Consider the following 10,483-nt stretch of genomic DNA (forward strand, 5'->3'; position numbering starts at 1 on the left):
CATTTATTTTTTGTTGAAGCCCCTAGTATATGGAATTTGAGGATTATTGGGTCAACGCTAATGGTGGGTGTTGTTTTGATTTTTGGATAATTTCTTGATTTGATTTTGTGTGTTTCTTGATATGGGATTTTATTTTGGGGACCCTATTCATAAATGTTCTTAATCTTTTTTGCCTTGGCATTCACTTGTGGTTTTTCTATTTGCAGCAAAAAAGAGTTTATTTGTGCTTTGTACACTGCATTGATTGACCCTGTCAATGCTGGATTGCTTGGCCCCACCTTGTGTAGAGCTTGATCATTTCTGTTTCTTCTTTCTTCAGCAGAAATCTGTAAACTTAAATACATTTGACTCCATTTTAGCTATCACGGATGGGGTGGGGGAAACATCTACAGAAGACGCATGAGAGTATTCACAGTGGCTTTAGTAATATACCTAGATTATAAGGTAAAGTTTCTTATTGTGGTTCATTGCTTTATATAGATGTAGGCCTGGGTATCGGTCAAAACGGTCCGGTTTTGGCTTTTATTAGTTATTAACTGATAATTTTCGGTTAAACGGTTTATTAACCGATACCGAACCAATAAGAATTTTAACCGAAATTATCGGTTATAACGGTACATGGTTAAACGGTTCGGTTAAACCGGTTAACCGATTTAACCGTGGGCTTTATATTAATTTATTTTGTTGTGCCAAAAATGAGTTTTTTTTACTTTTGAGAGTCCAAATATTTTTTGTTTGGCTAAAATAACTTATTAAAAATGAGTTATTTTAGGGCTCAAATACTTTTTGTTAGGACCCAAATATTTGTTTTTTGAGCTAAAAATTGAAGCTTTTTTATATTGATCCATCACAACTTTTTTTTTTTTTTTTAATATTATAAAATACATTTTTCCAAAGCAAATGAACCAATTAACATAATGAATGCTAATTAGACTAACAAAACTAGTTAATGAATAATGATTTCACCAAAGGCAAAGAAATCCCATCCAATGCCATCACTAAAAAAAAAAAATCAAACCTACCCAAACCCAAATTAATATATGGTTACATAGGTATATATATAATCCCAAAACTACGTCGTTTTGGCATCCTTACTTAACGGTTTATATCGGTTAAACGGTTAACTGATATGAAATTTCTAACCGGACCGAACCGAACCGATAAGCATACCGGTATAAAAAATTTAACCGAGAAGGATATCGGTATATCGGTTATGGTTAATATCGGTTCGGTCAAAACCGGAACACGGTCAGTAATCGGTAACCGGTTAATCTGCCCACCCCTATATAGATGGAACACCTTATTAAGTTCTTTTTTCGTTCTTTGAAGGCTTTACAGCAAAGAGAGAAATGGACTAGCAGAGCTAAGAAATCTACTTTATGGGAAAAAGCTCATGAGCGCAATGCTAAGCGTGTTCTCATTTGATAATAGAGTTGGAAGGTTTGTGGGTGAAACTCGGACAGTATTTATCCACTCGTGCGGATGTGCTTCAGGACTCTCTTCCTCAACGTCCCTTGCAAGAGGTTTTGTTTATACTACATAATTCGAAAAAGTCTGATTAATGGACCTGATTGACTTTTTTCCAAGACTAGATTTGTTGAAGTTTTTTTAACTTGTTTTTGTTCATCATTTGTATGTGTCATTGGTGGTATCAGAAACCATGAATGTGAAATCTATAACATATTGCATAATATTATTGGACCCACAAATCTGACAAGTTCGCCACCATTTTTTTTTTTTTTTTGAAATTTTCATTTGAAATAGTGTAAAAGTTTTGGCAAATGTCAAACAATTTACAGAAGAATGGATAGCTTGGGCAGAGCCACAGTACGACTTTAGTCCTATGATAACTGAATGATGCAAAGAAGCTCCCAAAGAACTTGACTTCAATCGGGAAGCTGGTATGCCCCAACTCTTGCCTGTATTAGCCATTTTTTTAACTGATTTTAGAAGGTCTTTCTAATTGAGAGAAAAATGACTGTGATCTGTTGATTGCTTGCGTTATTAAGGTTCTGGTAGATGAGGATTATGGATTTACCCGAGGTTATTGGTTCAAAGGGAATGACAATCCCATCATATCAAAATTTTGTTGTTGGGATAAATATTATATATTATCAGATATGTATGTTACTTGATATTTTTTGACTGAGTTGGTTGAATAACAGGGTAGTGGTATGTTGGCTATGCTAGGCTCTATTGTCTCACCTAACCATCTCAGTCTGTTATAGCCATTTTCTTTCCTATTTGGCTTACTCTATATTTAGTCTCATATACTGGATTCTTATCTTGTTTATCCGGGTTGAGGCATTTATCATGCTGAAACTTTATGTTAGTTATGCTTAACTTGGCAATTTCCCCTTCCTATTGTTTTTAGTAATGATTATTATTGACATTGTCTTTTGTCTGTAGAAAATACTCATGCAGTATCTAGAAATCTTGGCTGCAAAAGTAGTAGACATGATGATAACATGAATGCCAATCAAGTGGATGTTTTAATTCCAGAAGTTATTAAGGTATAGTCTTAACGCTGCATGTCTGCATCCAGGAGTGAGTTGGACTCGGTGTTATGTATTTAGCATATAGGAATTTGAGGCCTTTTTTGGTTTCTCTTGAGAAATATGACCCCAAACATTTTATTGACTCTTTGAAAAACTTGAAGAACCTAGAAGTCATGAGAAGTTTTAAAAATTTGACCCTGTTTTGTAAATTTTTATCAAGGTCTTATAAAAGAAATGTGATATATTTATTCCAAATTATGCTTCTTAAATTTTCAATAGTTTACTTATCAAAAAAAAAAAAAAAAATTCCAAATTATAGTATTAAAAATAAAGAAAGTTAAAAGTAAATATAAAGTTTCTTTATTACTATGAGTACATATGAAATAAGACGGAGTAGCCCAGTCGTAGAAACATCTATCCAACAAATCCACTATGCCAAAGCTCATATTTTTTGGCAATAACTATCCAACGTTTCCCCCTGCCCTCCTGTGCAAGCTTTTTAGGTGGTCCCTGGAATTATTTCTATTGTGTCCTCATGTAATGTTACACATTTGGAATAATACAGATCTTGAAGTGGGTTAAAGAAGTGCTTCCTTTATTACAGTGCACCTGAGTTGTGTGGATGATTGACCTAATTATTTCTTTAGATTTTATTTTGTCGCTCTCATAGTCGAAAATGTGGCCTTTTTCTTTCCATGTATCTTACTCCGCAATGGTTTCTTGTGGAGAAAAGGACGATCGCGGTTTTGACATACACAACTGGCTATGTTGCTCCTCTCCTTTTGCTCATAACATGTATTGGTGGGACTGTTACTGATATATGTTAGAAATATTGTGGTTATCTCTTGTTAGCCGATATCATGCTCAGTGTTCACTGGTTTTGTGATCGAGCGCAAGTCGAGTGCGATCGATCGCAAAAGGTCAAAAACCTACTGGTTCCGCGATCGAGCGCAAGCCCAATGTGCGTTCGAGTGCAAAAGGTCAAAACCTACTGGTACTGCGATCAATCGCACACGATTGATCGCAGTACCAGTAGGTTTTTTAGAATGTCATACTCGTTTAAAAAATAATAATAATAAAACATTATTAGGGTCGAATTGACCCTAATAATGTTTTATTTTTTTACAATGTCAGACCCATTAGCGTCCACTTTAGCGGACGCTGATACTTTTTTTTTTTTTTTTTTTTTTGGATCATTAGCGTCCACTATAATGGACGCTAATAGTTCATCACCAGCGTCCACTCAGTTTGGACGCTGATAGCTATTTTTTTAAAAAAAAAAATTTAGGACCATTAGCGTACTATCAGCGTCCACTCCAGTTTGGACGCTGATAGTTAAATTTTTTTTTTTAATTTTTAGGACCATTAGCGTCCACAAAGTGAACGCTAATGGTTAACTATCAGCGTCCACTCCAGTTTGGACGCTGATAGTTTTTTTTTTATAATTTTTTTAGGACCATTAGTGGACGCGAATGGTTAATTATCAGCGTCCACTCCAGTTTGGATGCTGATAGTTAATTTTTTTTAAAAAAAAAATTAGGACCATTAGCGTCCACAAAGTGGACGCTAATGGTTAACTATCAGCGTCCACCCAAAGTGGACGCTAATGGTTGACTATCAGCGTCGACTCTGCCTTCCGTTGACATCAGCTTTAGGGTCAAAACATTGCGACTTTTAGGGTCGACTATAAGTGGACACTGATAATCACACATTTGATCATTAGGGTCAGACACCTTTAGGGTCCAAAAGTCGACGCTGTTGTCAACAGCGTCCACTTTAGGACTTTTAGCGTCCACTCGAAGTCGCTCCTAAAGGCCTAAATTCTTGTAGTGTATGTAATGAATCCTCTATTTAAAGAGGTTATGCTATGAATAATGATATGAAAGAATTAATCACAAACCATTATGTTTGAAAGGTCTAATTTCTCTTAGAATCTAAGGTCTAGGTTCTCTTAGAACCTAATTTATCTCCTTGCAAACTTAGGTTCGTAACACATCCTCATCAATAATTTGTTATCTGCAAGTATCTTAGATTTCAAAATGCGTTGTCTTAAAAATGCTGTATTTTCTTCTTTTATTTGACACAAAATTTTAATTTGATTTGTAAAACATTTTCTTTGCCTAAGCATGTGAAATTGGTGAAGTGCTTGCTTCTTAATTACACCACTAATTACTCATGCTGAAGTTTGCATGATCAGGCAAGTGTAATATGCTTTTTTTTTTGTCCAAACACAAAATGAAATGCCACAGCAAGGGTGCCTGTTGGAGGGTAAATTGATAAGCATAGAGCATTGCTTTTAGAGGAATGCTAGATATCACATTTTTATTCAACAAATAATTCATGATACTGTTAAAAAACAAAAAAACAAAAAAAAAAAAAACCCAGAGTTGGTTGAGACTTCCAAATCAATATTGAGGAATATATAGTTGTGAATTAAAACGTGATCACATATAAAATGAAAATCAATTTCTATATGCATGAAAGAGTACTGGATTAGATGACTACTAGGTTGCTCCTATATTGTCCCATCAAAGAATAGGAAGACATGAAAGGGGATCATACTCGGCCTCCATATGGCTTCGAGCAACAGTTCATTGCTTACGTGAGCTCTCATGCTTATGGCTTGAGGCGCTTGTTTAAGGCCATACAATGATTTATGCTGACAACACATGATTCGAAAATTGTGGATGCGAAAATTCAGGAGGTTGAACCATGTAAACTTCCTCTTTTAAAAAACCATGAAGAGCGCTTGTTTAAGGCCATACAATGATTTATGCTGACAACACATGATTCGAAAATTGTGGATGCGAAAATTCAGGAGGTTGAACCATGTAAACTTCCTCTTTTAAAAAACCATGAAGAAAGACGTTTTGAATATCAATTTGAAATAAGTACCAACTAGAAGAGACGACAATGGAGAGAATTGTGCGAATGCTAAAGGGTTTGGCAACGAGGCTTAAAGTTTCTGAAAAATCAGCCCTTGTCGTTTTTGATGATAGCCTTTGGCCGTCCACGCTATGGGAGTAAAATTTGGAAGAAAATTTTGTCAATTTGTAGTAGGCAATAGTAATAAAGAACTTGGAAAGTAGAGGCCATGATCATAATCTCAAATTTTTATTTTCTTCCTCTCACTGGAATAAGTAATGTTATAGATCACATTTTTATCTCAATTTGTTAATGGGGCACCGCTAATTAACTTTACTTTTTTTTGTTATTTTTGTCTCAATTTGGAGGAAAATTTTGTTCATTTGTAATACCGTTGATTGATTGTGCCAAATTAGCAAGGTGTGATAAAACTGAAATAAAAGTGTGGTGTATAACTTTTTTTTTTTTAATTTTTTTTTTATAAAAAAAAAAAAAAAAATCTGTTATAAGTTTGTATACTGTCATATATATGAACACCAATCATTGGGGGGGAGAAAGTTTATTTTATAGGAATGAACCAAAAATTCTATATTTAATATTTCATATTCATGATTAAACTTATAGACCCCATAATATACATAAACCTGGTTATAATAGCCGTTGGGGTACAGTAGACACTAGGACCATTGAGCAGCTCATTGGGGCTGTCCTTTATGATTGAGAATTTTGGGGCATTTGTAATTTGCAATGGGTGACAGAATGAATCGCACCATCTCAATGTAGGAAAAAAAAAAAATTAAAAAAAAAATTAAGGTCGAATGGTATGGTTGATTTACCCACCATCAACGAGTTTCGTGTTTTGGGGTGGTCGACCTTCTTAAAAGAGAAATTATTCTTTTTCTTTTTTTTTTTTGCCATAAGTCTTCTCTTATTATTTTACTTTTCAAAATTATCATTGTGTGAGTGTTATACACGAGTCCCACATATTCAAATAATTCAATGGTAATTTTGAAAAATAAAAAAATAAAAGGACATATAAATTGGGGTTGGCAATAAAATAATGTGAAAGTGCTTTAGGCTTTAATACCCAATAGCACATCTTACGTATGTTAATATATAGATAACATGTAGAGTTTGTAATATTAGTAACTATACAATTGAGTAGGAATCTTACTCTAGCTAGTAGATAATATTTGAACTATATCTACATCTAATCCAGCTAATAGATAATATTTGAACTAGTCTAAGAACTATAATATAATGTAAACTCTTAGACTATGAGAGAAATACGTACTAATAGATAATATTTGAACTAGTCCAAGAACTATAATACAAAGTAAACTCTTAGACTATGACATAAATATTAATTATCTCCTTCTAGTGCTTTGATATTTATCTCTAACAGGCAAGACCACCCTTAAAATATGGTTTGTTTGTTTTTTTCTTTCTACTCTTTTCTATATTATTAATGTGGTTTGTTTTCAGCTGATCATTACAAACAAATGGTTGAGATTTAGCGAATTGTAGACACATGCAATTTTTGCCTATTTAAATCCCAGGTATGTTTGCTGGTTCTTGCCCAACACCAAAGTTGCCTTTAAGTAGAGAGATATGGACCTCTTCCTTGGGTATCTACTTCAGCTTGTAATCCTCAGCATTTCTCTTTCTTTCATGATCTTGTGCATTTACAGACACAAACCCATTTCCCCCAAGCTTCCACCAGGCAGAAAAGGATGGCCTTTCATAGGTGAAACTTTGGAATATGCCAAGGCCAGCAAAAGGGGCAATCCAGAGAAATTCATAGCCGACAGAATGAGCAACTACTCACCAGACGTGTTCAGAACCTCCTTGCTTGGAGAGAACTTTGCTGTCTTTTGTGGTGCTTCTGGGAACAAATTCTTGTTTTCAAGTGATCAGAACAAGCATCTCACCACATGGTTGCAGCGTTCATTGGATCGAATTTTTCTTTTCCCCACCGATGCTGAACATTCTACCAAAGCAGAGGCAGCCAAAATGCGTGCCATTCGCCCTGATTTTCTCAAGCCAGAACCTCTGCAACGTTACCTACCCATCATGGACTCCATGTCAAAACAACACTTGGAGAAAGATTGGTCGACCCCTTGTAAAGAATTGAAGCTTTTCCACTCTCAAAGAAGTACACCTTTGCATTGGCTTGCCGGCTGTTTATGGACATCCAAGACAACGAGCAAGTAACCAGATTTGCAAATCCCTTCAGTCTTGTTACTGCCGGCCTCGTAGCCATTCCGGTAAATCTTCCCGGCACAACTTTCAATCGAGCCGTTAAAGGAGGCAAACTCGTTCGTGAGGAGCTTTTGGGCATCATTAGAAATCAAAAAATGGAGCTCTCTGAGAATATAGGGTCTGCACATGAAGGGCTGTTGACTCGCATGCACCATAAAAGGGATAAGAATGGCAGAGGAATGGAGGAGGAGGAGATCGCTCTTAGGATTATAGCTTTCTTCTTCGCCAGCTACAATACGGTAAGTTCTACCATTACAGTCGTCGTGAATTATCTAGCAGAGCTTCCTCAAGTATACGCCGACTCGCCGAGGTCTTAAGAGGTACGTTTTCATTAGTGGAAACTTCACTTTAAACCCTGAACTATCGCGCGCTTTGAGAAGACTTTCAAAATTTAAAAACTCTCAATTTACACTCCTAAGCTTTCAATTTCAAGCAATTTACCCACTTTGTTACTTTTGGATTTGAGTAGTTTTCTTTGTAATACTCTTTATATTCTATCATTTTGATAGTGAATTTCGTATGAATCATCTTCATCTATAAATGGAAGATCGTTAAGTCAAATCAAGTAAATTTTGGTATCTTGCGTGATTGTGTGATTTCTTAGGTGAAAATTTACTTTACCCCCTGAAGTTTCAGGAATTTTTCAATTCGAACCTTAATGTTTAAAAATTGGCAATGTACCCCTAATGTTTCAAAAATTTTCAATTCAGGCTCTCCTTTACTAATTTCCATCTAATTGGACGAAAATCATCCCACATGCGTCTCACGTGAGATTTTGAAGCCCTCTATTCCAATTTTTCCCTCATTAAAAACCTATGAAATTATATAATTACCTTCATTAAAACCTATGAAATTGGGGGTAATTATATAATTTCATCAGTTTTAATGAGGGTGAAATTGGAATAGAGGGCTTCAAAATCTCACATGAGACGCATGTGGGATGATTTTCGTCCAATTAGACGGAAATTAGTAATTGATGGTCTGAATTGAAATTTTATGAAATATTATGGGGGTATATTGCCAATTTTTAAACACTAGGGTTCGAATTGAAACCCTTGAAACTTCAGGGGTAAAGTGAATGTAACCCTATTTATTATTATACTCTTTTCTACTTCTTTTGTGATCTTTGAATTATTTTGTATCGATGATACAAACCACTAAATGTGGTATGTTAAATATATTGTTGAATATATTAGAGCGGAAGAAAGAGATAAAGACAACGGAAGCATATAATGGACTACATTTCTCCTATATTGAGTTTGATTGATGTGTGATTACAAAGGCATTTATATATAAAGAGGTTATGAGTGATAAACAAGAAACTCTAGACTAAACGCTAGAATATATAAGGCAACATAATAGAATAATATCAAATATTTTAACATCTTACAAGAGTAGAAACAATTTCATAGACATGTGTGTGTGTTTTTTTAGGCTCAAATCCACTCTCAACAAGCGACACTCAACATGTAGAATATTTAACTGAAATTGGATGTGAATTATGGAGATAAAGTTCAAACTCAAGACCTTTATTTTAATACCATGTTAAACTACAACTTATCCTACAAGGTAACAAGAAATTGTAAATTTAATCATTTAATTCATATTCTAACAACCACATCAAACACAATAAAACATATTTACGTGCTATATGGGTAATAGTTGAATTTGATATGAAAGTGGTTTGTTTGGTTGACACAGAACAAATGCAGATTGAGAACTCCAAAGGTGAGGATGAATTGTTGAATTGGGAAGACATTCAGAAGATGAAGTATTCTTGGAATGTGGCATGTAAAGCAATGAGGGTTAGCATCACCTGCTCAAGGAAGATTTAGAGAGGTCACAGCTCACTTTAGTTACGCAGGTTTTACAATTCCAAAGGGATGGAAGGTATGTAACAATTATGCAAATACAAGCTAACAGGGACGGAATCGGGATTTTTCAAGGCTATCACCCCCGCCCCCTGGTTCCGTCCCTAGAAGTCGAACTAGAACCGGCTTGGGATTTACTTGTGTGAATCCATTTTCTTGCAGACATACTGGACTGTAAATTCAACACACAAAAATCCAGAATATTTTCTTGAACCAGAGAAGTTCGATCCTTCAAGATTTGAAGGGAGGGGGCCTGCACCATACACTTTTGTACCATTTGGAGGAGGACCTCGAATGTGCCCTGGAAAGGAATATGCACGATTGGAAATTCTCACATTCATGCATAATGTGGTGACCAAATTCAAATTGGATAAAGTAAATCCGAATGAAAAGTTAATATACAATAATACATCACTTATTCCAGAGAATGTTCTTCTGGTTCACCTACAGCCTCTCAATAATTAGTGTCAAGACTTGGTGTCTCAACCATGTTTAAATAAACCTTATTTCAGAAGCTGTCACATCCAATAAGAGTACACCCTCAGCAATAATTTGTTATCTGCAGGCATATTAGATTTCAAAGTTTAACATTTTAAATGGTTTTAGTGTGGTTAAAATTGTAAAATAGGCCAAAAAATTTCAACAGTTTCATACTTGGGTGCATATACGTTCAATATATAGCTGTGCAAAAATTTCACTAACAATAATTAATAAAAAGTATATTAAAAAAATAACCAAAATATAAAATATAAAATGGTTTTAGAGCCGGGTGGCTAAATCTATTATACTTTTAACTCTTTTTTATTGTTTAATGTTGCTTTAATTTGATCCATCGATCTAATTTTTGCCGTTGAGCTCAAATCAACAATTCACTACAAAAAAAGGCCAAAATAGTGACACTTGGAAGGTGACGTTTTAAGCCCAAAAAAATGCCATTATTTGATGTAGTGACGTTGACATTTGGAAAATGCCCTTAAACATAGTGAC

The 10,483-nt window shown here is 34.9% G+C and overlaps 1 pseudogene; it reads left to right on the plus strand.

Annotated features, from left to right (window-relative positions):
- The first annotated feature begins 6,974 nt into the window (after window positions 1–6,974).
- Window positions 6,975–9,961, plus strand: LOC132190801 (beta-amyrin 6-beta-monooxygenase-like; annotated as a pseudogene).
- The last annotated feature ends 522 nt before the right edge of the window (window positions 9,962–10,483 follow it).

The sequence above is a fragment of the Corylus avellana genome, chromosome ca8 (genome assembly GCF_901000735.1).
Source record: "Corylus avellana chromosome ca8, CavTom2PMs-1.0".
NCBI lineage: Eukaryota > Viridiplantae > Streptophyta > Magnoliopsida > Fagales > Betulaceae > Corylus > Corylus avellana.